This window comes from Adiantum capillus-veneris, chromosome 10, assembly GCF_014529385.1.
Source record: "Adiantum capillus-veneris isolate H3 chromosome 10, ASM1452938v2, whole genome shotgun sequence".
NCBI classification, from domain to species: Eukaryota; Viridiplantae; Streptophyta; class Polypodiopsida; order Polypodiales; family Pteridaceae; genus Adiantum; species Adiantum capillus-veneris.
Genome location: NC_140940.1, coordinates 95,078,568 through 95,086,595, shown reverse-complemented (window position 1 = coordinate 95,086,595; position 8,028 = coordinate 95,078,568).

Sequence of the window (8,028 nt, the reverse complement as noted above, 5' to 3'; positions counted from 1 at the left end):
TCAGAGTTTTCTTGAGCTCTCTATATTTCTTCTTTCTCTCAGCTTTAGTCCATTTAGTTTCTCCAAGCTCATCTAGTCCTGCTTCTTTTGTCTTCTTTGATTTTTTTCAGTTTTGGACTTTTGACTTTGTTTTCTCAGGGGTTTTTTGTTGTCTCGTGTTTTTGGTTCTTGAGCTCTAGAGAATCCAAGGTAGGCTTCACTTCTTGCAAGGTGGCAAGAACATAATATGCGGTAGCAAACCTTGTAGCACAAAATATCTATAAAGTTTTATTGAGTGACTTTGTTCAAAGTAGAGAATACAATAGTTAATATTCTTCGATAAATTTCACCACATGGTTTGCATCGAGTAGAGTTTGTTTTATGCAAGCCATTTTACCAATGTCCTTTAAAAGTAAATTAAGAGTAAGTGCACATGGCACCCCAGGTAATCTCTAGGTAAGCTTGGACAGCCCTTCTTATGGCAGCTTTGTAGTCAGATGCATTATCTTTGATGATGTAGTCACATGCTTTGGCCCACCTACCCACATTACGATGGATCTTGCAATCCAAATGAAGATAATAAAATATCAATATATTTGGAAATGATGTTCCTAAATTATAATCCAATAAGAGCATATTATGATGGCTCTACACAAGACAAAATATTTCTACCTATGTTTACTTTGAAGTGAGAAAATATATGCACATCAAAATCGAACACTAAACTAAATAAAACTATCCCCTATTATATTATATTTTGCAAATTGATTACCTCATGTGAGAATAATTTTTGCACACAATGGAAACCCTAAATTATATGACTAATTCACTTCCAAGTGTAAGTTATCTGAGCACATAGCAAGTGACTCCTATAAAATAAACACCTTGCAATGCATGACAGTCTGAGCTCTACACAACATACAAAGCTTATACTATTTAACACTAAATAGAATTTTTTTGACAAATTTTGATCAACAATTTAGATTATTTAATAACAAATTTGGCATGAAATTATTTTATTGATTACAATGAGTTTTGAGAGAAAAAAAATATAATTTATTTCTATTTTGCTTCTCACATGGATTATCTTTTATGACGTCAAATGAGCTCAAGAGGGTATGTCGTCTCCTTATATAGATTTTTTTCGATCAAACATGTTTCTGATCAAAGTTTGTTTCGATTGCAAAATCTTTCGTTCAAAAACATTTTTGATCAAAAAGCTAAGAAGTTATATAGGAGGCCGATTTTGCTGATGTGGCATTGTATAAAGCGGGCATATAATTTGGGTAAACGAATAATAGGCCTAATTTTTGTCTCCGAAATAACAAATAATGCTACTTAGGTTACATTAACTCATGTGTTTAGCTTTACCTGCAAATGTATTTCTCAAAGACAAGGCATTGGAGGTTATCTCTTGTAAGATTTATCCAAGGATTTGACATAATAGAATAAAGTAAAATTAAAATTAAAGAGATATAAATTTTTAGAATGGTAATTTGCAAAGCTGGGCAACCAGTGTATATTGGGCTTGTGTCAAAGAGGTACTGAGTACAAACAATAATTCCATATGAGATGCCAATCATGGTGTTTTATTTAGACAAATAGCAAAAATGCCACCATTAATATGATTATGTACATATGCTACCTTTGAGTTGCAAGAATGCTAATCAAAGTGCAAAGTTAATCCACAATTTCAATTGAGAACATGATTAAAGACACAAATATATGATGATTAATGAGTAAATGTTAGGGTATGCAAAAAGTAGGGCTCATGATGAAAAGTTTTGCACATTTTGACATAGGAGTAGGTACCTAGCTTTCAGTAACCTTGGCCATCCACAAAAGAGCGTTAGAAAGAACAGCATAGATTTCATATACAAACAAGGAAGGAGGTAGTCTCAAGCAAGATGCAAGACCATATGGTGCAGTATTGAAAACAATTGCAAAGATATCAACGTGAAAATCCCATTACGTTACATCACTACTAAAAGGTATAATTGTACATCATTGGCTAATGGCTTGTGGAAAGTGTGAGGAGAGAGGAATTTTTTCTTTTTAAGTAGATACATATTTACATTTTTATGAGGGGATGGATACCCAAGCCTCAAACCAGTTGAAGCCTATTACATACAATCTTGCAAAAAGGGAGGATACTTTTCGGAAGATGTCCTAAAAATCCTTTGAACAAGGGTAAAACCGTAGTAAACGTAGTCCAAGTGATACCTAGTAGCTCATCAGAGAGTGAACTGATTATCCCAATCAAGGTGATCAGTAGATCCAGGCCAAGAAAAAGAAACATAACTCCTCTGATGATTCGGAAAATATGAAAGTTTCCTCTCAAAGAATCAAAAGGAGCAAAAGAAAAAGATATGAGATCAAAAACAAAAACAACGGGCAAAAAAGCTATTCCAAGAAAAGCTGAAAGAAAGTGGCAGTGAATTCAAGCAAACAATCATTAAATCTGGAGGATCCATTCTGGTTGATAAAATGTTTGAGCCTATTAATTCCGCCTTGGAAGCCTACCAAGCAGGACATAAAGCAGGCCAAAACATGGAAATTTATCCTTCTCTAGACATGGAAGTAGCCAAGCTGGAAGCTTATCAAAATTTGGTAAGAATCATGCAAGAAATGCTAGAAAAACAAAAACACAAGCTTGAAAATATTGCAAAACCTGAAGAGCTTGTGGTGAGAGACACTAAAGAAAAATCCAATGTGTTGGCAGAACCCCACCTTGAAACAAAAGAAACATAGCTTGTAGTGCCTGATAGCGAAGATGCCTTAGACGGAATTCCATTTGTAGAGGAAGACTGGCCAGGACACTTTTGGGAAAAAGTGAGAGAGATCAATGATGGGAGCCTAACTCTAAAGTCAGCTCCTATAGAGGAAGTCTAGTTGGATAACCTACCTTTTGATGTGAACATGGATTTACAATCCTTGTACGGGGATTGCGGACTGGAAGCTTTAGGATTGTCGAAACCATTGACATTGAAAACCATTGACATTAAAAACAGTACCTTCTTACTTGGGAGGTAACAAAGATGAATACATCCTGTGTAAGACCACTGAAGTAAAAAGAGATGAACATACCCTAGAAGTAGACAACATTCATTCAATCCTGTCTACACCCATCCAATGCACTCTCACCTTGGGAGAACTGTTTAAACTTAGACCATACTTATGGAATGATTTATAGAAAACCCTAGAGAAGGTGGGGATAACGGGGTTAATCTCAAAAAATTTGGAAAATTGAAAAATGAAATGGACAACAAAGAGATTGGATATGTTCCCATGAATGAAGTCCGAGAATATTATGAAGGAGAAGAAGGAAACACCACCCTCCTAGTGAAATATAATGACATTGAAACCATGGCAATACTGGATAGTGGAGCTGGCATAGCCATAGCCACTAAAGTAGTATGGGAATCCTGGGGACAGCCAGCCATTAGACAAACTCGAATGAAATAGCAGTTGGCTGACGGACACATTGTGAGACCATTAGGGTTGCTTGAAAAGGTGATAGTCATTTCCCTGTGGAGTTGAATATCAACACACTTTTGCCATAGTAGACTTTGGGAAAAAACTCAACTATGAAATCATATTGGGAAGACCTTTGATGCGATAGGTACAGCTATTCAAAGATTGGGGAAACAATTATCTATACTTGAAGCAAGTGGGATTTATAACCAGAGTCAATCTAAAAGATCACACTTATAGAGATGTTTTAAAAACACCCATCCAAGAGTTTGATTCAGTCTCTTTGGCTAAAACTAAACTCTGATCTTGGTTAAACAAAGACACCCCTAGTTGGATGTGTGGAGCTTCAAAAAACAAAAGCTTAAGACGAGAAGAATGTATCCTACAAAAGGGACTGCACAGACGAAGCCTATGTACCTGAGCCTTTTTCAAAGCATTTGTTTGAGCCATTCGAGTGGATTGAAATTTTAGCGACAATGGATGTATGTGTGAATACGCCTATGCCTAGTCAATTTTGCAATGAGGATGGCTATGACATAATTCCCATCCAAATGATTTCAATCCTCAACATTGAAGATGAAGATGAGGAACCTAAGGACTTAAAGAAAGCTCAAAAAGTCTTTTCAGACCTCTATTACGATGCAACTGATGAGCTAGATGAACACTCATGCACCTCAGAAGATTCGGGGTCAGAAAAAGAGCATATGAGAGCTAAGCTACTTGTAAAAGGAGGGGAGGAAAAGGTTTTTAAATTTCCAAACCAGAAATCAAGAAGACAAAAATAGTATAGACAAAAAAGAGACACCATAATTGTGAAAACACGACCTATGCCATTAGTTTCCAGTAGAACACAATTCCGGATGCAGATAGATGCAAATGAATGTGTCAAGGACAAAATAACTGGCAGATATCCTTCGAACAAAAACTTAAAAATGTCTCAAACATCGAGAAAAACAAGGAAGGGTACTCAAGAAAAATCACAGGATAAGAAACCACTCATCACCAGAGTCGAGCGAGAAAAGAAATATCAAGAGTTGAAAAAAGCTCTAAAGGATATATACACAACCGAAATGGAAACCACGGAAGAGGATGGTAAGGATGTAATGAGTGTTCCATCCCATTACAAAAAGTATACTCTCCAAGATCAAAAAATCATAGTCGAGAAACCTGTTAGGGAACTATGGAAACAAAGCGAATCTTACAAAGGGCCTGAAAACCCTAAAAAAATAAACTTGGTTGAACTAGGAGAAGAGCCTAGACCAGCTTACATTGAGAATGACCTAATAGAAGAAGAAGAAGAGCTCTTGGTGAGCTTGTTAAAGGAATACCGAGCTATCGCTTGGTCTTACAAGGATCGGAAGGGTGTTGATCCAGAAATCTATCAACATACCATACCCATGAGAGATGATGCGAAACCAAGTAGACAAAGACCATACACGTATAATGAAACATTTTCCAGGAAGATAAAAGAAGAGATTGAAAAATTAAATGAAGTTGAATTCATTTACAAAATTGAACACACAAATTGGGTGTCTCTAATTGTGGTAGTACCCAAGAAGAATGGAAAATTACGAGTGTGTGTTACTCTCAAAAAGGTGAATGCAGCTACCATTAGAGACAGCTTTCCTCTTCCAATAACTGAGCATGTTTTAGAATGAGTTGCAAGAAAAGAAGCTTGTAGCTTCTTAGATGGCTTTTTGGAATACAATCAACTTTTGGTTGACCCAAAAGATCAGCATAAAAATGCTTTTGCAATAGAATGGGGTATATTTTCCTATCGGGTTACGTTGTTTGGGTTAACTAATGCTCCAGGCACATTTCAAAGCTTGATGAGCCATGCTTTCAAAGAATATATTAGGAAATTCTTAGAAGTATATATGGATGATCTATGCGTACATTCATCAATCCGGGTGGATCATTTTGAACACCTCAAAAAGGTATTCGAAAAATGTAGAAATTATAGGATTTGCTTAAATCCTGAAAACTGCACATTCATGGATAGACAAGGAAAAATTCTTGGACATATAGTGTCTAAAGATGGCATGTAGCTACTGATATTGAGAAGATTCTTCTCATTGCTATTTTGCCTAGACCAACAACAATCAAGGGGGTACAAGCCTTCATCGGCATTGTGGATATTACCAATGGTTCATCTACATGTATGCTATAATTGCAAAACCCATGTATAGCATGATTAAACACTTTGAATGGACCGAGGCATGTGAAGAATACTTCATGAACCTTAAGGAAGCTCTCACCTCAGGACCAATATTTAAAGCACCAGAATGGAATAAGGTATTCCACGTACATGTAGATGATTCCAATTTTCCAATTTTGTATACTAGCTTAACCAGGAGATGGGAAAATTGACTTTCCTATTTCTTATGCTAGCTGACAATTGAACATGGTGGAAAAGAATTACACCACCACCGAAAGGGAAGGATTAGGAATGATCTATGCCATTAAAAGTATAGACATTACCTATTAGCCAACAAGTTTGTGTTCTTTCTGGACCACCAAGCTTTGTTGTATTTGGTCAACAAGCCATGCATCACAGGGAGAATAGTGAGATAGCTCATCATTCTTCTCGAATTTGATTTCACTATGGTTGTAGAAAAGGGCACTACACATCAATGAGCAGATCATTTGTCAAGGATTGTTTTAGGAGAATCACCTAAAGAGGTAGACGATGATCTACCAGATGCCTATTTGTTATGATACCTCGATGGTTGGAAAACATTGTGTCATTGATGGCAATAGCTCAAGTGGATTCACAAATATCACTTCTTATCACAATTAGATTAATCAAGCAATCGGCTATGTATCAATTACTAGCTGGTAGGCTTTTATGCATTAATCTTGAAGAAAAAGAATAGTACCTAAGTCAAGCACATGTTACCATAGTAGACCTTCACTTTGCGGAAGACCAAACTATGCAATGAATCTTGAGACTTGGAGTATTTTGGCCAACTATGAGTAGAGATTTTTGATATTTTGTAAAGGATTGATCTCAATGTCAAAAACAAACACCCATACCTCATGTAACATTGTTTTAAATGTCACATGTTCCTAAGTGGAGTAATTATCTAGTTACGTACTTATCGAGCCGAACATTTCTAGAGGGTATGAGTACACGTCATCAAAGAGCAATTGAAATAGAAGCTAGAGACTATGCTCTTATTGGGAACCAATTGTATCGGAGATGTAAAGATCAACATTTAAGTTTTTGTGCAAATGAAAACGGGTATATACCGATTATAGAACCAGCACATGCTGGATTAGCTGGAGGTCACTTTTCTAGTGAGACCACCGCAAGAGCGATCTTGGCAGGCATATGGTGGCCAACACTTTTTGCAGATGCCAAAGAGTATGTTTGAAGGTGTGATACTTGTCAACAAGAAAAAATGCCAACATGAGTAGATAACATGCCCTTGACACTAGAATGGTAACCTAAGAGGACATAAAAGTGTCCTTTCAGGGTTTTGGGAAAAAATTCCAAAACCATAGTAGATCCACTCATTTTGAAAAATCCTTTCATGAGCTTATAGTTCAATAACTACTACATATGGAAAAAATGAGAAACTTGTAATTTTTCTCATCCCTTGGTCACTACAAGCCTCCAAAGTTGATGGAGCAGTGCATTTTGCCCAAAACAACAATTTCTTACAGTTGATTGCATATAAATAAGAGTGGAGATTTTTGTAGGACATGAGATAAAATGCCCCATTAACTTCAATGGGTTGGTGACCAAAACATATGGTTGCTTTTACCTCACTAATTTTTTCTTGGGCAAAAAAATAGGTACAAAAAAGTTGCATTTTTGCCATTCTGCAGACCTATCATCAAAGTTTCTATAGTCACGCTCAATACACATACTATATACATGTTTTGTTAGTTCCCTTTGGGCCTCTGGATTCAAAAGGAGCCATGGAGCATGTCAAAAGTATAATGGATCTCTTACAATTGGAACCTTGGGGGCAATGATAAAGTGCTAAGGGTAATGGATCTCTTACAATTGGAACCTTGGGGGCAATGATAAAGTGGTAAATACAGCAAACATGAAAAAACTGGGTTTAGCATTATGACCTCTAGAAACCCATAGAAACTACTCAATATCTAGCCAAGTTTGTAGTCTATGATTAGATATGGTTACTACCTACACAATACACACAATTGGCCTAAGAAACTAGCAATATTGAGAAAGTTATACTTGCTACTCTGAAATGTATCGTATTCTTCAACGATCAAAAAACTCAACCATCATCATATACTATGCTATATAGCATATTAGGTCCCCCAAAACTCAAGGAAGATTAGCTTTATGTTATACATTACACTTACACAATCAAAATTGAATTTGGATATCAAGAAAGCCACCAAAAAAATCATAAAAGTGCTAATTTTGGCCAAAAAAACGGGATTATGCAATTCTTGTAAATTGGTCATAACTTTCAATTTTAACACTAAGCTCTCCCTACAAGTATCAAAACATGTTGAGAACTATGAAGGCCTAACCTCTAGCCATCTAAACCTCACAAACATAAAGCTTAGAGTGGTTTAGGTACCAAAATTTGA